The 25,509-nt window shown below is 44.8% G+C and overlaps 1 protein-coding gene across 13 annotated transcripts in view; it reads right to left on the reverse strand.

Annotated features, from left to right (window-relative positions):
- NEK7 (NIMA related kinase 7) overlaps positions 1-24,963 on the reverse strand; it is a 152,007-nt gene extending 127,044 nt beyond the window's left edge. For 2 of the 13 annotated variants that reach the window (XM_045027740.1, XM_045027739.1), the window contains exons 1-2: positions 17,726-17,922; positions 12,839-12,904 (exon numbers count right to left, since the gene is read on the reverse strand). The gene's annotated coding sequence lies outside the window, so the exon portion shown is untranslated. The other 11 variants (XM_045027744.1, XM_045027741.1, XM_045027750.1 and 8 more) reach the window with 11 other exon arrangements.
- Between the last annotated feature and the right edge of the window lie 546 nt (positions 24,964-25,509).

A 25,509-nucleotide genomic window follows, 5' to 3' on the forward strand; every position in this document is an offset into this window, starting at 1 on the left:
AAATGCCAAGTGTATAGATCCTCACCTTTTTGGCGGATTGTGAGGATATGAAGGAATTGGTCCTTGCTACTGAAAGAGTTCAATCTCATAGCACTCCTCATGTGGTCCAATATTTGTATCAAAATTATGGTTTTGCTTAGCATACCAAAACATAAGCATCAATGAGACTTAGCACCTGGGACAATTCAAGTCCTTGACCTCTACAATAGTAAGCTTGCTTTATATAGAGAGATAGTGTAATACATGACTGATGGAATATTTATCATTCTTCAGTCTAAATAAATCAGTATTAATTAATACTATTCCTGAAATAAGCTTTCAAGCTTTAATTTAAAGATGAAGGGGAGCAAAAAAAAACCCATGATACAATAAAAATGCTAATTAGCTACTTTTGTTTATAAAATGCAATGTACTTTATCACAGGGAAAAAAGTAAAACAAGACAAACATATGCATATATCTTCAACCATCAATATGGTAATCCTCCTCCCCTGCTTTACCATCACAGGACACACTGGTTTTATGGAAAATAGGCACCGGATGAAGCAAGAGGAAAGACAACTAGAACACCAGCAGAACAAGCTTCACATGTACCAAAGGTGACCAATTAAAATTCTTACACTCTGATAATGCAAAAGGCAAAGAAAAGAAGTTTTCTTGCCTCCACAATAGCATCTGCAAAAAATCAATCAAATGAGGGATCTCTTTCATGTGGTGTTTAGCCCACCCTAATTAGGTTATCTCCACTCAACGGTTCACTTGGGCCTCTTCTCTTGCAATGATTTCTTGTTATTTTGCAGATAAAATTGCTTGAATTCAGACAAGCTGTATGACTCAATGATGCCCGAGAAAAAGGGCAAAAGAACAAATGTCTTCTAGTTGATCTGTGGTCACTAGTGTCCTAGAAGTGTTGGAAGAACTTTGGTTCACTTCGGACTAGGTCTTTCCTGGCTGGCAAAGTAATGGGTCCATTGCCGACAAAGATAGTAAATACCTCCTGCTAAGGAAGACAGTGAGAAGGGAGTGTGTGCTCCACCCAGGAAACCATCTGTAGATACTGACTTTTTGGCTCATTCCAGATCTTCCATTCTTAAATAAGATTACTGAGAAATCTGCAGTAAGATAACTCTCGATCTCTGGATTCTGGGACTTCCTTGATCACCAACCTAGGTATAGTACAACAACTACACTTGTTTTACTGACTGATCTTCCCGATGATCAGGGATCCTGGAAATCTGTTTGTTAAGGTAACGCAAATTCTGTGTTTATAAAGAGAATCTTTAGTTTTTACATTTTGTGAAAAAATAAAAACATACATAGTTAGAACCCCATTTAGCCAAGCCTCCATTATCCTGCTCTCTGAATTAACCAAAACACCAGCTGCCCGGGGCTGACAGCATGAGCCCCTGCCACCTGGGGCTGACAGCCCAAACCCAGACACTATCAGCCCCAGGCACATGGTGGTTTGGTTAATATGGAGAGCCGTATAATGGAGACTCAGATCAACAAGGTTCTATTGTATATCAATAAAACACTCTGTTCAACTACTCCTTGGGGAATTCTGTGCCACTGCACATGCGCAGAATTCATATCCCCTGCATATTTCTTTGCTTTCCTGCAACAAAAATGACTTTCTGACAGGGAAGCAAAGGGAAGCTGCAAGAGCAGTCACACACACTACTCCCTAGCAGTACAGGTACATTGTTTCAGGCACCCAGAGCAGCCAGCGGAGAGGTAAGTCACCACAAGGCTGAGGACTCCCCAGCCAGTGGCTCCTACCCTGAGCCTGGATCAGGAGTGGCTGGGGCCGTGTCACACCCACCCCCAGAAACCGTCCCCAATTGCAGGAAGCTCAGCATGCTTCTCTGCTGCCTGCCCCCATCGCTCCTTGGCTCCAGGGGAGGGGTCACTGTATGGGGAGATGCTCCCCCATCCCATACCCACTGCTCCCAAGCCTTACCCCGTACACCTAGAACCCCTCTAGCCTTCCATATCCAACCCCCACCCCATCGAACCTCAACCCCTGCATCTGGAGCCCCCTGCACCCAGACCCCCTGCTTCAGGACCCCTGCCCCTGCACCCAGACCATCCCCTGCTGATATCCCTGCACTCAAACTCCCAGCCAGATGAGTCTGAGCCCCACATCCAGACCCCCATCTCACTGACCTCCAACTGCTGCACCCAGACCCCCCACCTCACCAAGCCCCATGCCCCTAGTACCCAGGCCTCCCTGCTGAGCCCTAAACACCTTCACCTGGAAGCCCCTGCAGAATCCCATTGCCCCGCACCTGGAACCCCCCCACCTCACTCAACGAGCCTCTGTGCATCCAGATCCCCCCAGACCTAGCCCCCCCCACTGAGCTGCCTGCACCCAGATTGTCCCACACAGAATCCTCTCACCTCACACCTGGATCCCCCCCTACTGAGCCCCTCCACACTTGGATCCTGCCTTGTTGAGCATGCCCACCCACACCTGGTGCACTTGGCACAAAGTGACAGGGCCCCAGAGTGTTTATGGGGCAGGCCCAGGCCTTGTGCTGTGTCAGAGTCAGGTGCAGCCTCACCACTGACTGTGTCCTGGGGGTGAGGAGGCTGCAGGGTGATTTCCCACCTTTGTGCAGCCAGTGGCCTATGCTCCCCACTGCCATGCTGGAGCCTCTGTATCTTGTCCTCACTTTGACGTGTGTAAATGGTCATTAAATAGGTTAGTGAGAAAACGTGGACCATGGCTTTACTCTGCTGACAAAACACAGTTCTATCTCCAACTGAATGAGTGCTGTATCTGCGCGCCTTAACCATTGTACACTTGAGAATAGCATATGAAGAGAACTGTCTGAAGCTTAGTCTACACTAGAGTTAGGTCAAGGTAAAGCAGCTTTCATCCACCTAATTATGTCAGTGTCTACACTAGAATGCTGCTTCTGCCAGAGTAAGTGGCCTGCTACTCCCACATAATAACTCCACCTCCACGAGAGGCGCAGCGCTTATGTTGGTATAGTTAGGGTGACACACTGTCCAGGCAGACACTGCGTGATTTACAATAGCAGTTGGCTGTCATTCTTGTCAGTTTCAGGGCTGCCTCCAGCTTAAAGCAGCAGCAGGGCTCACAGCTGGAGCTGTAAAACTGACAAGAATGTCAATTTCACAGCTGATAAGCTCTCTGCTGTGAAATTGAGCCTGGCTCAGGTCTCACAGCTGCCCTGCCCCAGCTGTCAGCAGGGCACCCCTACCATGGAGGGACAGTCCAACCTGTAAGCCCTGTGCAGGGCACTGGAGCTTACCAGCAATGAAACTGACATTGTCAGATTCATGGTTCCAGATGGGAGACCCAAGCTGCTCTGAATCATAGGCAGGGGGGAAACCCATAAGAATGTCAATTTCACTGCTGGTAGGCCCCATTCTGTGAAACTGAGCCTGCACCAGGCTCACAGTTCAGTCTATCACGCTGGTGCAGGAGGGGGGCTCCAGCTGCAAGCCTTGCGTGGCTGTCAGTGCCCCACAATGCCCCACTTGAGTCAGTGCAAGCACTCCTGGTGAGGACACACACCAGTGGCAGCAGGAGAGTAGCATGGACACCAGCCAACTGAATTACTGCAGTGGCTGCAGGTCGACTTAAATTAAGTTGACCTAAGCTTGTAATGTAGATAAGCCCCGAGACTCACTTCAGATGAGAAAAAGGAGGTACTAGTAGGTTGGGGGAAACAACCAAAAGAAATGGCAAAGACAGCTGCTCCCTTGATTGAAGGTATTTATTCTCCACTTACTGAGCTCCCAATAAAGAAGTGATTTTCCATCCTCACCTACTTTTAGATTATCAGAGAGCAGCAGTGACTAGGACAGGCTGAGGGTTTTTCTTTCACATGCTATCATTACCCATTCCTTTATCACTTTCAGGCTGTAATGTGCTCTAAAAGGGACTACATCTAAAGATTATTCAGAAATGTAGACTAGCCCAAAATGCCCACTTGCTATATCTCATCGGTAAGTATAGGTTTCAGAGTAGCAGCCATGTTAGTCTGTATCCACAAAAAGAACAGGAGTACACAAATCTGACATCAGGAATCATAACATTCAAAAACCAGTAGAACACTTCAACCTCTCTGGTCACTCAGTAACAGATTTAAAGGTGGCAATTTTGCAACAAAAAACTTCAAAAAACAGACTCCAACGAGAAACTGCTGAACTTGAATTCATATGCAAACTAGATACCATTAACGTGGGTTTGAACAGAGACTGGGAGTGGCTGGGTCATTACACATATTGAATCTATTTCCCCACGTTAAGTATCCTCACACCTTCTTGTCAAAACTGTCTAAAATGGGCCATCTTGATTATCACTACAAAAGTTTTTTTTTCCTCCTGCTGATAATAGCTCCTCTTAATTAATAAGCCTCTTACAGTCGGTATGGCTACTTCCACTTTTTTATGTTCTCTGTATATATATCTTCTTACTATATGTTCCATTCTATGGAACTGATGAAGTGGGCTGTAGCCCACAAAAGCTTATGCTCAAATAAATGTGTTAGTCTCTAAGGGTATGTCTACACCACCAGATTAGTTCGATTTAACTTAATTCAAATTTGTGGAATCGACCTTACAAAGTCGAATTTGTGTGTCCACACTAAGGACACTAATTCGACTTTGTGAGTCCACACTAACGGGGCAAGCGTCGACATTGGAAGCGGTGCACTGTGGGAAGCTATCCCAGTTCCCTCTGTCCCCGCTGCCCATTTGAATTCTGGGATTCCCCCACAATGCATGCTGGGGGGGGAAATGTGTCGAGGGTGGTCTTGGGTAACTGTCATCATTCAACGTGCTTTCGGACGTCTCAAGGGGAGATGGAGGAGCTTACTGACTCGCTCGGATCTCAGCGAAACCAATATCCCCATTGTTATTGCAGCTTGCTGTGTGCTCCACAATCTCTGTGAGAGCAAGGGGGAGACCTTTATGGCGGGATGGGAGGTTGAGGCAAATTGCTCGGCTGCTGATTATGCTCAGCCAGACAGTCGTGCAATTAGAAGAGCCCAGCGGGAAGCGCTGTGCATCCGGGAGGCTTTGAAAGCTAGGTTCCTCAGGGAGCAGGGTAACCTGTGACTGTTCAGTTTCTTTACAGAGAAGCTGAACCTGCCCCTGCTTCAGTTACTGTTGACTTTCTTCTGTGGTTACACACCCCGTTCACCATGTTTCCCCCCTTCCAACACATGTTTAAAAATAAAGTTAATGGAACATTGTTAATTAACAACATTTTCTTTATTAATGAATTCGCGTTAAAGGGTTGAAACAGGGACGCAGACTGTGGTGGGTAGGGTGTGCAGTGATGTTAACACCGCTTCTACACTCGAGGCATGATAGGCTCCTGCTCCTAGAGCGGTCTGCAGTGCCGGACTGGTTGTTTCAACAGAGCCTGCCATCCCTCCTTTTCGGGACTCTGTGTGCGAGGGAGGACGGTTACAGATTCCCCTGCTGCGTGGCTCTGTGGTCCGGGACAAGGACCGCTGCATAAGTTCTGTAACCACCCTCCCATGCCACAAAGTCACGTACCCCTCACCCACACAGAACATGGATAACACCCCCAAGACCGACCAGAGTGCCTACTGACTGCACTGTGTGTGTGTGTGACCTGCTGTTTATCCTGCCCCCGTGTCTGTACCCTGGTAAAGGTGACTGTCCTATGCAATTAACAACCCCCTTCACAGACAGTCTTCTGTAGAAAAACTTGATGGAAATAGTAATTAACAGCAAACTACTTTTAATAATCAACTACACAGTTAGGGGATGAAACTGGGATTGGGGCTTCGGTGAGCCAGGAAGGGAAGGACTTCTCAACATTTAGGGAATGAGAGGCTTCTTGTATTTGTGCACTCTGCGGGGGTGCAGTGACAGTTTTCACGGCCCCTGTCGCCCCTCCTTCTTGTTACTTTGGGTGAGGGGGGTTTGGGACTTTGTGGCGGGGGAGGGCGGTTGCAGATACAGTGCAGGGGGGCTCTGTCCTCCTGCCTGCGGTCCTGCAGAACATCCACAAGGCGCCGGAGCGTGTCAAATTTTCCCTGGACATTTCCTGTGTGGCTGGTCAGAACATCCAAGCTTGGACTGCTGTCCAGAGCATCAACAGAGTGGTGCACTGTGGGATAGCTCCCGGAGCTACTAAGGTCGATTTCCGTCCACACATAGCCTAATTCGACATAGCCATGTCGAATTTAGCGCTACTCCCCTCGTCGGGGAGGAGTACAGAATTCGAACTAAAGAGCCCTCTAGGTTGAACTAATTAGCTTCCTGGTGTGGACGGGTGCACGGTTAAGTCGAATTAATGCTGCTAAATTCTACATAAACTCCTAGTGTAGACCAGGCCTAAGATGCCACAAGTACTCCTGTTCTTTTTATTGGCAAGTATGTTACACCAAGACTCCACAATCCGCATTGTTAGCGTATTCTTTTTATGGGTGGAGTTTAAAATGTTGCTCTTGTCCTATATAAAGCTCTAAATGGCCCAGGACCTGCCTATCTCAGAGACTGCCTCTCTCCCTGTGTGATATTGCTGGAGTTGTAGGGCTGCCAGTTGAGCACTTTCTGCCAGTCACATGTTTTTTCAGAAAGTAGATCTTCCTTGACAATTATTGTTAGTGGTGCCATCTGCAGAGTCGCTGAAAGAAGCACACAGCATAAGTACTTGGGACACTCCTTTACAAAGGAATACTGAGGGAGGAGCAGGGGAAGGGGGATAGCATTAACATACCTTGGTTTTCTCTCTTGCCTGTTCACAAAAATAAAATTTCAATTACACATGTGCTGTGGCAGGACTTTATATATGTATATGGGAAATGTCTTATTCTAGAAAGTGTTTTCACTTGGTTATGGGCAAAACAAAAGGTTGCTCAGCCACATTTCATAGCCCTTTTATCACCCAATAGCTTACTTACACTTTAAAATTACTAAAGGAGACAGGCAGATGACCTTTTATAAACTATTAATTATTGGTATCAAAGTTCTACTAAAAGAGTATACTGATATGGTAAACTAGATTAAATACTGGACTAATAATTTTTTAGGCATTCTGGTACACTGAAAGCAACAATTTTTCAAACTCAAAACATCTTCTCTAGCAATTTTTAAATTAGGACTTTCTTCCTTAAGAACACTGTTCGTCAAACCCAACGACAGTTTTAATATGTTTAGCACCTAAACTGGGCTGGCACAATAATACAGCTCCTTTTAAAAGCAATTCAGTTTTCAGGCTGAATGTGTAAGGATACCTTTTTTATGTCCATGACGTGCTCAGATTTCAGTCTTTTAGAGATATATGTAAACAAAACCTCTCTTATTCTATATTTCTTTTCTGTGATTGGCTCCCACCAGTACAGACTGATCCATAGTCTCTTTTCTACTTGTCAGTTAGGCAGGCAGCGACCAACAAGAGCAGAATATTTTGGTCTCTTCCGAAGGGTCTGTTTACCCCCATACATTTAGGGCTTGTCTTCACTACCAGGGTAAGTCAACCTAAGTTACGCTAGTCCAGCTACGTGAATAACAGCAGATGGTCTCCTGTCAACTTACTTTACTCTTCTCTGAGATCTGGACTACCAGGAATGACTGGAGAGTGCTCTGCCATCGATTTAGCAGGTCTTTACTAGACCCACTAAATCAACACCCACTGCATTGATTGAAGCAGCATCGATCTCCCCAGTAGTGAAGACAAGCCCTCAGTTAAGATTTTTCAGAGCTGTAACTTTAGCACAAATGAACCTACAAGCCCTCATACAGAAGGAAACATGATCCAGAGAGAGAGAAAAGAAGAAACTCAGTTTCCATACACAATGATACAAGATAGGCTTGGCTACACTTGCGAGTTAGTGCGCAATAAAGGAGCCCCATGCCCATTAGCTCACTCCCTGTCCACACTGGCAAGGCACATAGAGCGCTCTAACTCCGCAGCTAGAGCGCTCCTGGTACTCCACCTCGGCGAGAGGAATAACGTTTGCTGCGCCTTGGCTGCAACGCACGGGTGTCCGTGTGAACGAGGTGTTGTATTACAGCGCTCTGATTGGCCTCCAGAAACGTCCCACAATCCCCTTAAGTCAAGTGGCCACTCTTGTCACTGTTTTGAACTCCTGTAGGAATGCAGAAATGCCCTTTCAAAGCTCCGTTTCTGACAGCCAGCATGCAAGCCGTTACTGTGGAATGATCTGTGTGAGAGAGAGGCGGGGGGGAGAGGGGGAAGGTCTGCTGCTGTCTGAACTTACAAGACAGCATGCTGACATGCTCTCAGCCCCCACAAAAAAACCTCTCTCTCCCCCTACATACACACAACACACTCCCTGTCAGACTCAACTCAACTCCACCCCACCCCCATTTGAAAAGCACGTTGCAGCCACTTGCATGATGGGATAGCTACCACAATGCACTGCTCTCTGTGGCCGTTGCAAGAGCTGCTAATGTGGCCACGCCAGTGCGCTGGCAGTGTGAACAGACTACAGCGCTTTCCCTACTGCGCTCTACGAAGGCTGGTTTAACTCAAAGCACTCTACATCTCCAAGTGTAGCCATGCCCAATGATGGCAACCAGGAACACCACTTTCATAACAGTAAGAAAAGGAAAGCAGAGATGTAAGAGAGGCCCAAAAAGGGAAGTGTCTCTGTGATCCCAAATACCAGATTAGGAGCAGAAAGGGAGACATGGTAAGAGGCAAAGCCAGTCAGTAGCTTTACGGAACCTAGAAACCAAGGGAGAATAATCTCAAGGGAGCTGCAGTAAACTGAACAGTGAAAATGTTCTTTTTCAACACCATGCAATATCTAACATTCCAAAATGGGGGAGTTACCAAAATAGGTACTCGAAAAGTCCTGAAGAAATTCAACTAAAAAACAATTCTAGAAGCAGAAAGAAGTACCACACTCATTCTAACTTTCCTCTTCAGAGACAGGAAACAAACTGGATCTGTGAAGAGAATCTGCCGTCTGGAAGGTGCCAAAACTCTATGTTCCTACTAATACCTGCCAGACTGACAAGTGGAAGAGGGACTATCTATCAGTCCATGTTGATGAATCAAATCACAGAAGACCCTTTTCTTGATCTGAGTGGAAAATAAATGCAGAAAAAAATCAATACACAGCATCTTACTAGAATATGTTCTAATAATTTTTTTCTCTAAAATTTGTTAGAACAAGATATTCTTTGCAGTGATATTATGATATACACCTCTACCCCGATATAACGCGACCCAGTATAACACAAATTCGGATATAACGCAGTAAAGCAGTGCTCCGGGGGGGTGGGATTGCGCACTCCGATGGATCAAAGCAAGTTCGATATAACACGGTTTCACCTATAACGCAGTAAGATTTTTTGGCTCCCGAGGACAGCAGTATATCGGGGTAGAGGTGTAACTATAACAATCATAATGAATTTTATACAAGTCATATGAGGCGTCATTGGAAAAGTTATGATTTCCTTAATGTGATTATTCTACCGATATGCATGTATCATTTTTGTATCTGAAGTTAAGAACATTGACTATGTATCTGTATTTCAAATGTAGTTACACCTGGGTAATGCCCACTAGACAAGACGCTTTCAGTCTAGATAGTGGATGGGGAAGGGCCTATTCAGGGCCATTAGGAAAAAACAATGGGCCTTAGGAGAAGCTTCTATCCCACATGGGGAGCCTTCCTAGGAATGCTACAGACAGCCTCTGAGTAATGGCTGCTATAACTCTACAAGGACATGTGATGAGACCATGTCTCTAGAACCATATTACCATATGTGGCAGAAGTAGGCATGACTGGGTAGTTGTTTATAAGAAAGTAGCAACCCTTCTTCAAAATAAGGTGCAGAATTCAAGACAGCATCACTTTAACTCAAGAGGGCTTGCAGAGCCCACACAGGCCAACAGCTGGTATACAAATTTGGGCTGGATAGCTGAATTAAACTGATTAAGTCTCCAGACAATCCATTTCTGAAAAGTCTTCTCTACTTACTGATTTATAAAGTTATCTCATTTAAAGAAGTTTTTCTATCGTGCTTAGTTTTCACTAAGGAGCCAAGGCTGATATTATCCCTGTCCTCCCTCCCACCTTCTTCTTGCTTCCATTTTGTTACCCTCTTGTTGAGTATTATCTGAAATCAGTTTGCAAGTTGCTTTGGGCAAGGCTCACATCAGTATCTGTTTTAGGACATTTAGAACACCTGAATTGTTAAAAGTAATAAAAATAAGATTCTTTACTCCAATAGTATTGGAAAACGGGTTTTCAAAAAAAGACCACATACATTGCATGAAAAGCCTACTCAAGGTAGCTTCTGGGACCCACACAGGACCAACTAAATAATTAACATTAAATTTAATGATTTGCACTTTTCCCATCTGTGTTGTCCACAAGCACATCACATTATTTTACTTTGAGTTATCTGAATTCTTCTGCTGCTAATTACAATTCAGATTTCAAACTTCTATAAAAAAATTGCAATGTAACTTAACAGCACAAATTTCAAGTTGTACAGTCCACTGTAATATTTCCTCTTCATTGCTGTTTAGTTATTCAACCTCACCCAAGGATCAGAAACAGTACTATTTAACAAGTTGGTTAGTTACTGAAGTCATGTATTGTTCCCATTCCCTGAATGGATGTTAGCTGATCAGTAAAGCAAACCACAAATATCCTGGTATCGTACTGACCTCCAACCTAGCCAACATAGTGGAGACTGCCATTTCCCTCCAACTCCCACAGCCTCGGAAGCGAGGGATGCTGGCGGGAGAGGAAGCGGCAGGGAGGGAAATGGAGGGGTGGATTTGTCTGAACCAGTAAGGGAAAGACAACCTCTTGGTCCTTTTTTAAAAAAGAGTACACCCCTCTGATAGCTCAGTGGTTTGAGCATTGGCCTGCTAAACCAGGGTTGTAAGCTCAATCCTTGAGGGAGTCATTTAGGGATCCATGGCAAAAACCTGTCTGGGGATTGGTCCTGCTTTGGGCAGAGGGGGTGGTTGGACTTCCAACCCTGATATTCTATGATAGCTTACCTCTTCCCTCTTTGTGGGCATTCAGCCTCGTTGTGGCCCTGAAGAGGAGAGCACTGTGGTGCTTGGTGGTACACAAGGGTTTGGCAAGTCTACAGACTCCCACGCATTTAATGAGAGGGTTTTTATAAGCTCTTTCCCCCAGCCCTGTGGGCCGTTCTACTACATATCCATCTGCAAACTGGATATACCATACTCATGTTTATTCATTTCATTAAGAACTGGAAATCTCAGGCAAACAATTATTATATTAAACTCACCCCAACAAACTGAGAAACCCTTTTATTATACAGAAAATACAAAGTAGCTAAGGCCAAATTGAAAGTTTTGCTTCCTAATAGCCAAAAATTAGTGATGTTTTCAAAAAATGAAAATGTTCCATTTTTTGCTCCCTTATAAATCTTGAACAAAGAACTTCTAGTCCTGAGGAGTCTGTCAACATCAGGCTGATACACAAAAACTGAACACTTAGCACATCAAATTTCATAGAGCTTGAGTTAGGTGAGCACAATTTTTTTGTTTGAGGAATAAGGATTCAAATGGCCTCTACCACATTTTTTGTTGTGGTGGTTTTGGGGGAGCAATGTACCATTAGGCCAACCTCCCACAGCAATATGGCATCTCCAAAGGGTCTATAACTGTTTTGATAATCTAACATAGGAGCTACATGCAGATGAAGGCAAATGTTTCTCAAATAGTGACTATCAATCCAGCCCACCACCACGGTTGCCCACCAGTGGACAGAGCAGAGTCCAGCCAAGAAACTCACCCCAACTCCCCACTGTTCAGACTAGGGTGGTCAGCTGTCCTGATTTTATAGGGACAGACCCAACATTTGGGGCTTTGTTTTATCTAGGCGCCTATCCACCACTCCCGTCCTAATTTTTCACCCTTGCTATCTGGTCACCCTAGTTCAAATGGACAACATAAAGAGAAACTCCTCCAACCAAACCTTCTCAAATACCACCTCAGAGTGCCCCATGTTCAACTAGCATTTTCCTCTTGCTTGTCAGTTTACATCCCAAAAATTCTTCTTTGTACGTGTAAAAGCTAAAAATTGTTTTTGTTAAAGTTAAAACTTGAATTCCTTAGATTTTGATTAAATTGAGAGGGAGTAGCCACACACAAATAAGATCAGTTTCTGAAAGCATATATAGAACAAAGTAAGAATATTCCTTAATATGTAAAGTTTTATGCTTACATATAACAAAAAGCATCAGCCTCCAGTCCTGATTTGTCCAGGACATTATCAGGTTTTACTATCCAATCCTGGGAAATTTCAGCCCCATTTACCCAGCAAAAAATATGGTCACTTTCCAGTCACAACTCTGGATCATTCTCCCTTAGCTATTTGGTGGCCTGCAACTGAAAATTCAGCCAGCCCATTCATGACTCCTCCTCTCCAGCTCATCAGTAAGACAAGTCAGTTTCTTTTCTTTACTTCTCTGTGACTTGCATAGTTTCTATTTTATCTGTTTATTTGGGTCTTACTCTCAAGTTTAGACAAATGTCCTTCAAGTATGTCCTGTTTATTCTTCAAAGAAGTACTCCTCGATGGTTATACATGTACTGACTTGCCTAGTCTTGAGTGTTGGTTTATGACTATTTACATGGATTAAAAATGGTAACTATTTTAAAAAGGTGTTCCAATCCAATATAATAGATACACGCACCTATTCTGAGTACATGCATAACAGAAGCTTGTACCATCTCTTTAGAGGGCTTTATAACAACACACACACACACTTATCCCTGCAATTCTTGAGAGCCCCACTGGTGTGAAAATCCTGAGCATTTGATAAGGAGGGGGACATTTTCCTCCATGTCCATTTACCTTCTACTCAGTTCCTCAGGGGTCTAAAGAGGAACAGACACTCCAGCTCTCCATATTCAGTAGACCCTGGATGAAGAAAACGAAGGACAAATGAAGCTGATTCAGGCTTTAAATATGTACAATGAAATAAGTTACTCAGGCCTGGGCTACAATAAGGGGGTAAGTCGCTTTCAAGTTACATAACTTAAGTAGCGTAAGATACACAACTTAATTCAATGTAGCTTAGATCAACTTACAGCAGTGTCTATACTGTGTTATGTTGACAGGAGACGCTCTCCCATCGACATAGCTTCCACCTCTCGGGAACATGCAGTACTGAGGTCAACAGGAGAGCGCTCTCCCATTGACTTATTGCGTCTTCACCAGACCCGCTAAATCGATGCCCGCTGCTGCGATCGCAGCAGCACCAATTTAGCCAGTAGTGAAGACAAGCCTTCAAAAAGAGATGCTGGACAGATCATACATTTTACTCAATCAACTAGATTTTACAAATGAGCTAAGAGGAGGCAAATGATAATTCAAAAGGCAGGAACTACCCTTAGACATACCATATTATTGTTAGATACATAAAAGCCAATCTCTAATTTTAAAATTTGGTGACACAAGACTAACGAACTGAAACATTTAATTACAACTCTATAGCATAATCTTGACTGACAGGACCTTTTCCAGATACAATGACCAGAGCATATATCCAGAAAAGAGCCTCCAGAGAAACAAGTCCCACAAAACTTGTCTATGTTATGTGAAAACAATGTACTTTAACCTATGCTTTCACCCATTCCTGCAGCTTACCACCTCAAACCTTGTGCCTTTTTCTAAATGGGGTGCACACCCAACCTTGCCTTCAATAAATAAAGCACATAGCAAACACAAAAAAACAAAACAAGAGAACAAATTCTTCCTGGGGAGATGAAAGGAAGAAGAAAAAGGAACCACGGGTGACAAACACTAGTTCTTTTAGTCAACTTCTGGAAGGTGCTCAGATACCACAGCAAAATCTGCAGAATGAGAATCTGAACAGAAGAGAATCCAATGCATTTTTCTACTACTACTTTTTTTTCTTCATTTTTGTATGAATTTCAACTACTGTAACTATCCACTGCAGTCATTTGTACAGGAACCAATAAAACAAAGTATTTAAAAGAAAATAATCCGCTTGTGTTCCTCATTAATACCAGATATTTTCTGAGGAATAAACTATTTTGGAAAAACTGGGAACTAAAGTTTACCTGAGCTTAAAAACATTACCTGAGCTTAAAAACAGGTTTATCTTTTTTCCTGTAAAGAATCAAAATTTTCTGAAGAATCCAACTGAAACATCTGCCAAACACCAAAAAAGATGCAAACATCCCTCAGGGAAAGAAATTTAGATCTTATCACTAGCATCTCGATGACAGTCAAATGCATGCACCTTAGACCATGTATAGGATACAAATATAAATTAATCCAATAGATCTAAAAAAAAACAAAATTATAAGACTTGGACCTTTTTTTTTTTTTTTAAACTACAAATAAGGTCAACACGTTTAAGTGCAAGCTCCTGAGTGTCAAATAAAGTGAATGGTCAGTAAATTGCCTCCTACGCTCAATAACAAGCAAAAGCTGCTGGTCTAACAAAATTAAGTAAATACAGTTCCTTAGCATAAAAGAGGTTATAGTATCTTTTGAATTATAAACAACGTATTGTTACTTTCCCTTACATAACTGTATGTGTACTGTTTAAACAGTGCTAGTTAATGGCATTTAAAATGATTAACTTTTTAACTACAAAATCATGATTATATTACTGAAATCAGTTGTCTCACTTTTAACATGTATCAAAGAAAGCTTATCTTCACTAGAGAAGTAATTCATGTCTAAGATCTCTTCCTCATGATTCTAAAACACCCTGTAATCCAAACAAAAGAAGTCCTTCAACAGTATCTTAGCTGTGCTGTGCTATGACTCATATTGACTATCTTTACACTTACCCCTAAAGTTAAGCTCAACTGAGCCGGAATCATGTCAGCTGAATCATTCTGCTGCCCATATGTGGTCAGTGTCATGTTACAACAGAAGTGGCAAACCAGTCCGCCAAAGGCTGCCCACGATGCCCCAGCCACTGCAAGAATGGCCTCTTTGGCCAGCTAATTTCCACTGGCCTAGGGTCAACCTGTCCAGAAGCAACCTACTTGTATAAACTTCCCCAGTACACATACGTGGCCTGTGGCTACTTGCTGCTTCCACAGTGACCAACTTCTTTTGGCAACTGATCCACAAAGTCATTACTGATCCATATATTTCCAGATCATTAATCTATATTAGATAATTCCATACTCAAGAAACAGTCCCCAAATAGCTTAGGTCCTGCAGGAATTTGGGGACAAGTCACAAATAATCACAGGATTTTCTGGGGGGAGGGAGAAGGGGGACACGGGGGACTGCAGAACTTATAATAGCTTCTTCCCACTTGGCTGAATCACCACAAGATCCCTGAAAGCTCTGCAAAATCATCCATTATGCACAGCTGCTTGAAGCAGTATCAAACTTTGGAATGCATACTCACAAAGCATGACTAAGTATAGCACTAGCATGGAAGCAGGAGGTTGTAGCAACTCCACTAAGAGCATGTCACTACACAGACAGAAGCATAGCTGTACCAATGCGGCTGCACCACTGCAGCATGTCTAGTGAAGACGCTCTATGCCGATGGAAGAGAGCTCTCCAATCAGCGTAATAAAACCACCTCTGGGAATGGCAGAAGCTATGTCAACAGGACAGCATGTCAGTGGGAGACCTTATGCTGGTGTAACTTATGTCATTCAGAATGGAGGGTGGTTTATTCACACCCCTGAGCGACATAAATTGTGTTGACATAGGCTGTAGCTAGGGTGATCAGACATCCCGATTTTATCGGGACTGTCCCAATATTTGCTTGCTTGTCCCACGTCCCAACCAATGTTAGGTCAGGACACTGGACAAACAAGCAAAGGCTCCGGAGCCCGGAAGGGCTTGCGCCCTCCCCCACCCCGACTCCGCCCCCTGCTTCCCCCATTGGATCCCTCCCCAAATCCCCGCCCCCTCACTGCACCATTGGCTCCCTCCCCAAATCCCTGCCTCTTGCCAAGCATGCCGTGCCCAGGAGACGCAGGGGAGCGCGGGGCCGGGGTGAGAGTGAGTCCAGCCTGGCCCCGAGCAGGCAGGACTCGGGCGCGGTACCTGGAGGGAGAGTAGAGGGGCGGCCCGCGGGGCCAGGCGGCGGCTGTTCTCCCCACCTGGGCAGCGGGACTCGGGAGCAGCCGCTGCTGCAGCTCGAGGAAGCAGCCAAGCACGTGGCGCTTGGCAGCTGCGGCTTTGGCGCCCGGGCCTGAACCCCCCCGAGCCTGGGCCTGCTGCGGGGACCCAGCAGCGCGCACGCTGCACCCAGCCCCTGGCCAGTCGTGTCTGGGCTGACTGCCCAGCTGGTGCAATCCCGCGGCGGAGGCATCGGCAGCCCAGCCCCGTTCGTTCCCCTGAGGGACCCGAGCGGGATAGGGGGTCTGGGGCCTGCTGCCCCCACTCCGGGGGCCGCACACGGGATTGCACCAGCTGGGCAGCCAGCCCAGACGCGACTGGCCAGGGGCTGGGCGCGTGCAGCGTGCACGCTGGGTCCCCGCATCAGGCCCGGGTTCGGGGGGGGTTCGTGGGCACCAGAGCCGCAGCCACCAAGCTTGGCCAGCGGCCGCTTCCTTCCCCTGCGGCAGCGGGAGCTGCAGCAGCGGCTGCTCCTGAGTCCTGCTGCCCAGGTGGGGAGAACAGCCGCCACCTGGCCCCGCAGGCCACCCCCTACTCTCCCTCCAGGTACCGTGCCTGAGTCCTGCCTGCTCGGGGCCAGGCCGGACTCACACTCACCCCGGCACCAAGCTCCCCTGGGTCTCCCAGGCTTCCCTCCAGTGCTTGTGGAGGGAGGAGGAATCAGGGGTGGGGGATTTTTTTTTTTTTTTGCTCTGCCGCCATTTTTTTTCCCTCTGCCCCCGCCCACCGCATCCAGATATTTGACCTAGGTGATCTGGTCACCCTAGCTGTAGCATAGACACACTTACAAAATTGAGCATACATTGACCAAAAAACTTCCTAGCACTATTTGAGCTCCAGCCCACCTACAAGCAGGGCTTTGGACCGGAGCCCAGAGCTAGAGCATACAGCAGTGAAGCTGCAGGTTTTTGCCTGGAGCTGGAGCGAAGCCGGAGCACAGCTCCAAAGCCCTCCCTACAAACCTGGAACATCCATTCAATATGGAAAAAACAACAGATGTGCTATAAAAAGTATCACAATAACAACAAATGAAAACATAAAATATATCATTTTTGAAAGGGAAGAAGTTTCAGTTTTAGTTTTAACTTTAAAAATGACATGAAAAGGTGAGATTAAGAGAGAAAGGAGGATGAGGATAACCTAACAAACGCCCTGTAAAGATATGCATATGTAAAAGTGTTTGCATATTCAGAGCCAAAGCATGACTAAATCACAAGATGTAAAACGAGGTGCAACAGACCCCATCAACAGGATTACCTTTTTTTTTCTTAAACAAAAACCCTATGCCACATTTTCGCCGGTTGAGGGACAGAACTCCCCCACCATCCGCAGCAAAACACAACGGTATTCAAACAAGTCCCACCACGAGTAAGCCAGCTTCGAAACATGACTTTAGCCCCAATTTAAGCAATTACATTTCTTGACGTTAAAGCTCTTGGAGGCCTGAGCCGCCTCTATTCCCTGTGGACTGTTTTCTGCAGCCCTCTCAGCCAAAGACCGAGCAAATTCGCCTTTAGACCCTGTGGCTCCAGGAAAAGAGACCCCTTAAAATAACGCCCAGGCCGAAGCGCACCGTCCCTACATACAAACAACCCCCACCAGAACGCGCACCGGCCGGGGCTGCCGCCTCCGCACTGCTGCTGCTAAGGGCACGGGCAGGTGTTGCCGAGCACGTGCAAGGGCTGCAGAGCCCCACGGCCCAGACCGGGAAGGAGACCAGGGCTCGGCGCCCCCAGGCACTAAGCACGTGCCGCCGCCCCCTCCTCAGAGTGAAACTCTGCACAGGAGTCAGGCTCAGGACAGACGCACTCTCCTCACCCCCCGCCTCGGGCGGAGCGGCAGCAGCTGCAGCCAATGGGAGCCGGATGACTAGTGATGGTGGCCAATGGAGCCAGGCGGGAGGTGGGATGGTCCTGTGTGAGGTAGCTGCCTGCAAGGAAGGGAGAGGGAGTTTCTTGGTTACGGCAGCAGCTGCCGACAGTGGCGGTCTGGGCGCCGCGGCCCCTTCCTTCCCCCATGCCTCACCAGACAGCCCTCGGTCTCCCTCCTCCTCCTCGCGCCGGGGGCCCGGAGCCGGCCTCGCTGCCTCCGCGGAGAGATCCGCACCCAGGAGCCGAGTCAGGGCCGCGCCGGGCCGGGCCGCGCCGGACGCTCGCTGCGGGGCTCCCCGTGCGCGAACCGAGCGGCCGCGGCGGTAGCAGCCCAGCCTCCTGCTGCTGCTGCCAGGACTGTAAACATCCCGGCATCCCCGAGGGGAGAGAGGCGGGGCCGGCTCCGGGCTCCTCCTCAGCGCGGGCCCCCACCCGTCCTCCTTGCGCTGAGCGGCCCGGGCGCCCCAGCGCGTCGCTTGCTCGCCCAGCCGCGTGTGTTGCCGGGAGGCCAGGATCGCCCTGGAGAGGCAGGGCCGCGCGCAGCGGAGCCGCTGGGTCCCGCAACTGCTCTTGCGGCAGGAGTTTGGCCTGGCTGGCGGAGCCCTGCAGCGCGCAGTGTGTGCCTAGAGACTGGGATCGGAGGGGGTGTTCTGGCCCCCATCCCAATAGACTTCGGAGCGCCTGGTGCTGTGGCCAGGCCGGTGCCTGTCAGAAACAACGTGCCTGGGTGCTGCGCTGCTTTGGACGGGACAAAAACTGGCTGCTACGCTGTGAAGAACCTAGGGCCAATCTGCAGCCATGTTTTTGAACCCAGATCAGATGTTGGGTGCTGCGGCCATTCCAGTTCCGGTTGTGTTAGCAAACTCTTCAGCGGGGCTTTAGCAATTCGTAACAGCCTAGCTCGTCCTTGGAATTGCAGTGCGCTTAAAAATGAACTGGTCCAGGACCAGCTCATAAAAAGAAGTGGATAGTTCATCCATGCACGAGCCAATGTATTCTCAACCAGTTACCTTCTTCCTCTATGCAGTGGAGTTTGCGACCAGAGATTGTAAACTCAACCAGGCAGGAACTTATTTTTATGTGGTGGTACATCGCCTACCACAGAGGTATCCTAACCCATGTCAAGGACTCCTAGGCACTACTAAATATACAGCAGCTCCCCTGACGGGAGTGAAAGGGGCTCAGCACTTTGAGCTCTTTTTGAAGTAAATCAGAGCAATAAGAGCGCAGGATTTCTGAAAAGCAGACCATGGGTCCATAGGGGAAACCTTTTATTAGATCAGCCATCTACCTGACTTTGTCCCTGTCTAGTGTAGGAAAAGGAAGTATCTTTAGCGAACATGTCAGCTAGCACATGATAATTAACATGCTTTTAAACACAACTAAGCACCTAGGTTAGACAGTGGTGTTTAAAAATGTTAGCTGGGCATGGTTCCCTTGAGGACTAACCATAATCCATAATAATAATCCATTAGAGATAAAAATAAAAGTCTCCTACCAGCAAACAGAATATTCCTGGCTTTCTAATGACATGTTTCCTGTTTCTAGCAGTAGCGTAATGGGAAAGAACTGAATTTAAACCTGTGTTTAGGAATTAAAACTAAGAACAGCTTCCCTAAAAAGTACAGAAGAGAGTAGCCTCTTCTCTTTCTGGAGAGAGGGAGATGCTCTCCCTTGAAATTCTGAGCCTCCCTGAATGCTGAAATGAGGACTCAAGAGGCATGAAACACTGAAGTGTAAGCAACAGGAGGAGCTGCTGCTAGCCTAAAGAGTTTGAGATTCTTAGTGGGTATGTCTACAATTCTGTTAAAAAACATGCCACCTGACTTGGGCTATGGGACTGTTTAATTTTGGTGTAGATGTTTAGCCTAAGTCCTACAAGCCCAAGTTAGCCAGGCCAGCAGGTATCTAACTGCAGTGTAGACATACCCAGTGTTCTCTTCTAGTACATGGAGCAGGAGCAGCACCTGACAGGGAAAGAAAAGAGAGTTTTATGTGGGAATTTTCTGTCTCCCTCTACTGTCAGCTTTTGGTCCAGAAGACAAATTAGGGACTAGCATATTATCCTTAAAAATCACTCATTAATCTAAAATTCAAGAAATGCATGAGGGTGCAATCCATAAAGGTGCTTAGGTGCCTGAGTCCCATTTTTAGGAACCACTGTGATCCACAAAACTCCCAGTCAGCTGCCATCTAATTCTGTACATGATCATACTCAAACGGCACCTAAGTTTTTGTCTCTAGGCATGTGCATTGCTGCCTCACTGTAGGTGTCCAGGCACCTATCTCCTGCCTAAGCCTCAGAGCAAATCACAGACCACCAAAGTCTGCTGCCTTAGTCACAGATTTTATGTCCAGAAAGGGCAATTGTGATCATCTAGTCTGACTTCCTGCACATTGCAGGCCACAGAACCTCATCCACCCACTTTTATAGTAGGCTGAGTTACTAAAATCTTGATTTAAAAATTGCAAATTACAGAGAATCCATTGTTCACTGTATTTCAAACCAGCAAGGGATCCATGCCCTGCACTGCAGAGGAAGGCAAGTCTGAGCTGGAAGAAGATGGTAGTTAGACCCTGAGCATGTGGGTGAGACCCACCAGTCAGCCAGATACCTTGGAAAGTATTGCAGGGACCTGATCAGAAGCAGTCTATAATAGCTCACACAAAATAGCTATGAAGTTTGGGAAGGACTTCCTTTATAATTGTTAGCCTAGTGTGAGCTCACAGGACATGAGACTCCTGGTTCACGTCCCCTCTCCTGAACTGTAGAAGGGATTTGAACAGGGATTGGCCACATCTCAAAGGAGTTCCCTAACCACTAAACTATACAGTCATTCTAACATTAACTGTCCAAATATTTAATTACTAACGTATTTAATCTGGAACAAATTCATTAGGCAAGCTTGAGGAAGCCCTAAACCAGCATATTCCATAGCCCCGTGGCTAGGTTATGCACCTGAAGGGTGCCTCTTCAAATCCCTTCTCCCCTTCAATAAAGGGGTGGGGTACTTAAAGTGGGGGGTTCTTGGTGAGTACCCTATCACTTGGCTAAAAGTTATGAAGGAGGTCCTCTGTCCACACACACCCAGCAGTTTTGTGTGAACTTGCCTGAGGGGCCTGATCCAATAGGCAGCCTTTCAGTAGGATTTGTATACCATCAATCTTTGCGTAGATGCAAACCAAATTGGTGAGCACTCCTATTTTGACACTACTGATACTTTAGTTTGACAACTATCCTATGTAATTTTGGCAAAATTCCTGTTTTGTAGAAAGAAAAGTAGTGTTTCTCTAGTGAGCTGTTTTTTAAAAAGAGAACCACTTACAGTTTTTGATAGGTTTGGAATGTTAGAAGTAGTCTTGGCTGCGATTAATTAGCAGCAGAGTGAAGATGACTTAGTCAAAGGTGCATAAATGTTATCTATGTGATATTAGCACCTATTGTGCATTTGTGTATGTAGACACAAATATACACAGTATATATACTTTACACTCATATTTGTAGAGTTGGTAACTGTTCCAGTGATATTTCCCATTTTAAGTATGAAGAATATGGCTCAAACTAATAGAATCTGCCAAAAGAGAATGAACTTCAAGTGTGCCTATTGTATATGCAAATAAATATAGAATATTCTGGTGACACCCTCTGGATTTCTTGTGGGTCAGCTATGTTATTTATTTATCAACCGGACAATGACCTGAATGATCTTTCCTGATAATTACTCATTACCTCCAGTAGAAGAGCTGACAGCAGAACTCGATGGTCAGTTATATTCACAAAACCTTAGGTGCATCTTCAGATACTTCATGTTTCCTTCTGCCCATTCCACTGTTTCTTGTTCTTGCCCTTTAGACAAAAGTGTCGGCAGGATTGGCTGGCCTTAGGTTATCCTTACATGTTTATGTTCTAGTGCTTTAAAGTCCAGATGGGGGGAGGGGGATTTTTGCCATTTTGTCAATGATACAGGAATACTCATTTTTTTTCCCCAACAATAAAGGGTGATGCTCATTTTCTATATTAGATATTTAGGATTTGTCTTAAAAAAGTGACACTAAGAGTTAAGTGAAAGTTGAACTATGAAGAGTAGGGATTTTTAATCAGACTGTTTAAGGCCCCAATACTTCAAATTACAGGTGCTTAAATTTGCCCAAGTGATTAGTCCCATTGACTTCAATAGAACTATTCACAGTGTGTAAAGTTAAATACCTGTATAATTCTTTGCAGAATCTAGGGCTTACACTGTTTATTTTTGTTACTTATTTAACTTCAGTAACTAATTAACACTTTAAATAAAGGAAGACTGTTGAAGATTCAACATCCTCACCCTTCAACTAAGGTGTTAATAAATCACAGCAAACATTTAATCACTAGTACTCCAAGAAAACACTAAATTTTACATTCTTGATATTTCTAAGCTACAAAGTGAGCAGAAAAAAATGTAATACACAAATAAACCTTTCAGACTATAAAGAAGTCATGTGTGTTTTTTAAAATTCTCTTGGAAATCTCATTTTTTAAAAATTAAGACTTAAGGATGAATTTTTAGAACGTCCAAGGTCCAGCTTTTTCTTTCTCAAACACAGTTTGTGCTCACAAAATGAATTGGTATAAATCAGATTGCTTGGTCCTCCAATTACCTGATCAAGTAGTGAAAGGCATAAAGCAGCCAGGTTTCTACCTGTGGTTTAATGGCAGGTGTCACTTGTAGGCACAAATGGCACATGCACCAAGGAGGCTGCTCTTTTACCATTTTCATCACTTCATTTTACCTCACTCTAAATAGAGTTTCACTCTCAGTTCCCTATAAATAACTTCACACACTGTGGATTGGATTGTACTCCAGGGACACTATCTTGCAAGGTATTAAGCAGTCTGACCTCAATCCTCCAAAGCACTTAAGCATATGCTTAGTCAATAGAACTACTCAAATGCTTCAAGTTAAGGACATGTTTAAATGCTTTGCTCAGTACTTACACAACTAAGCTATGAAAGACTGAATTCACGTGGAGGGTTCTGAAAACTACTGAGTCTACTTTAACTGTGAAGAGAACCAGCCATCCCAAAAAATAGAAAATAGAGCAGGATTTTGCTCTTGGAGACCAAAGACTCAGAAAGAAAACACAAAATGAGTTTAGAAAGGTGACTGCAACTAGTAAAAAGCACTTCTGTATCAAATATGCTCATTTACATGTAAGAAATACAAACTTTCTAAACTAACTTTCAAATGGCTCTCCAAATCAAAGACATACATACATAAAATTTGAGAATGTATATAGAATGATTCTTAATGAATGTTCATCTGAGTTCCCAGTCCATGAACTGTGTTGGATTCAAGTAGTTTATCCAAGGAGATGTATTCCCATCCATCTAGAGGGTTGTGGGTTTTTTTAAATCTGGCTTGGAGGAAAAAAGAAAATGTCTCTCTCTACCAAATAAGGCCGGCATCTCTGAAAGGTATCTTAAACCAGAATGTCCATCAAGTCTTTCTGACCCTTTGCTACAAATCTTGAATCAGAAATTGTATTTCTCCAAAACAAAGTCTCTTCTCAGTTCTGGAAGAAGTAATTGAATTTTTTCCTTTATCAGTTAAGGTTTGACTTGAATCAAGTTTGTTCCAAGGTGAATGGGAAATTTGGGGTAATAAACTTCTCAGTATTTAAATAAAGTTTGTTCATGCACCTCTTCTCACAAAAATATACCATCTTCTTCACCTGAGGCAAGCTCTTAAGCTTTGAGATCTACTATTTATGCAGTATATGTAGTGAGACCCCTAACAAAGGCCCCGAGGAAATTAATAAATCTGTGCTGTAACAGTCTCACTTCTCCCGAGTTGCCAGATTTATTAATAATTCAGCAAATTTGCTATTCAGTATAGCATTATATCATTTGATTTTGTCAGCCAGAGAAACAGCCTTAAACACAGCAGCACGGTGACAATTCTGACTATGGAACTGGAAGTTAGACATAACATCCACTAACTGGAAAAATACCCTTCAAGGGTGAAAGATTATTTTAAAATATCCTACAAAGAATAGCTTAGCATCAAGATGGAAGAGAAGAATTTTTCATTTCAGGAATCATCTTTCCCAGCAAGCAGTAGGGGTAACTCCCCAAAGGGTGAGGATTCTAGGAAAGATCCTTAACCTTTTTATTTCCAGAGCTAACTTTAATAAGGTACCATCCAAACTCTATGACCCTAATCCCTTATAAAATTAATTCTCCCTAAAACAATTTACTAGGCCAGAAGTTCTCTATTACCAATTTTTCCTATAGGGGGCAGAGTATCTCAGTTTTTTCCTCAGATTATACCGTGAAAACACTACAGATCCAACAGACAATTTCAAGAAGTTACTTAAAAGAAATACAATCTCCACTGAAGATTTTTTCCCCTCTACCAATCAAAAGGCTAGTCTGCAACTGGAAATTTAGTCAGGCAAGCCACCATGTATCTGTAGTAACTGTGATGGGAAAAGGAGGAATTTCTCTCAATTTGGACCACAGGAGACCATGGAACATTGAGTAGGTAAACATCAGTTGTCTGCAGCTAAAAGCAATGACAATGGCTATCATTTCCAGATGCTACTGATACAAAATCCTTTCCAGCTTTGCCCAGACAGAAAATCAGCTGCACATAACCACCAGGAGAGACTGAGACACATCAGGCAGCAATTCAAATCCTCCCAAGGCTGGGTGCAAGCAAAAAAGAATAACCTGGAGGTCACTTGTCTTGTTCCAGGGGGGTTCTCACTGCTTTTCTCACTTTGCCTGTCTTTGCTCTCCCTTTTCCCTGACCCTGTGGGTTTTGTCTTTCGCCCTCTCTGTCTTACTGCACTGCTCACACACTTTACCCAGATGCCTATTCACTCTCCTGCCCTGACTCCCCCTATTTTTCTCTTCTCTAGGGGTTTCTGTGGACATCACTAAACTTTCATCAATTTTCAGCTTCTCTCTTCAGCTGACCAAATCCAACTATCGCTCCCAACGGTCATTTCCAACTGCCATGGAACCTTCCTACTCCAATATTCCATCCTTCATCCTGTTAAAGGACGATCACTCACATGCTGTTTGCACATCATAGAAACTAGAGATGGAAGGGACCACTTAGGACATCTTCCTGGCCATGAAAAAAATATACCCTATTGGATATTTCCTAGTGCTTTATTCACTAATTTTAAAATATCCCAAGTCTCAGATCTTCCAATCACTTCCCTTGAGAGACTATTTCACTATCTAGTAAGTTTCATTGTCAGGGCATTGTTCCTGGTATTCAGCCTATATTTACACTTTCTTAATTTCATCCCATAACTCCTATTTAACCACCACACACACTGCCCTAAATAACTCTTGTCCCCTTTGTGAGGGTTATGCCTTTTAGCTATTTCAGTTCTGTAATTTCTACAATGAATACCAAATTTAGAACAGTTACTAATAGTAATCACTCATGCACACACATTTTCCTAAATATTACAGAAAAATCTTACAGCCACCCATAGCCATCTGCTGCTCTACCTTACTCACATGCA

This window comes from Mauremys mutica, chromosome 8 (genome assembly GCF_020497125.1).
Source record: "Mauremys mutica isolate MM-2020 ecotype Southern chromosome 8, ASM2049712v1, whole genome shotgun sequence".
NCBI lineage: Eukaryota > Metazoa > Chordata > Testudines > Geoemydidae > Mauremys > Mauremys mutica.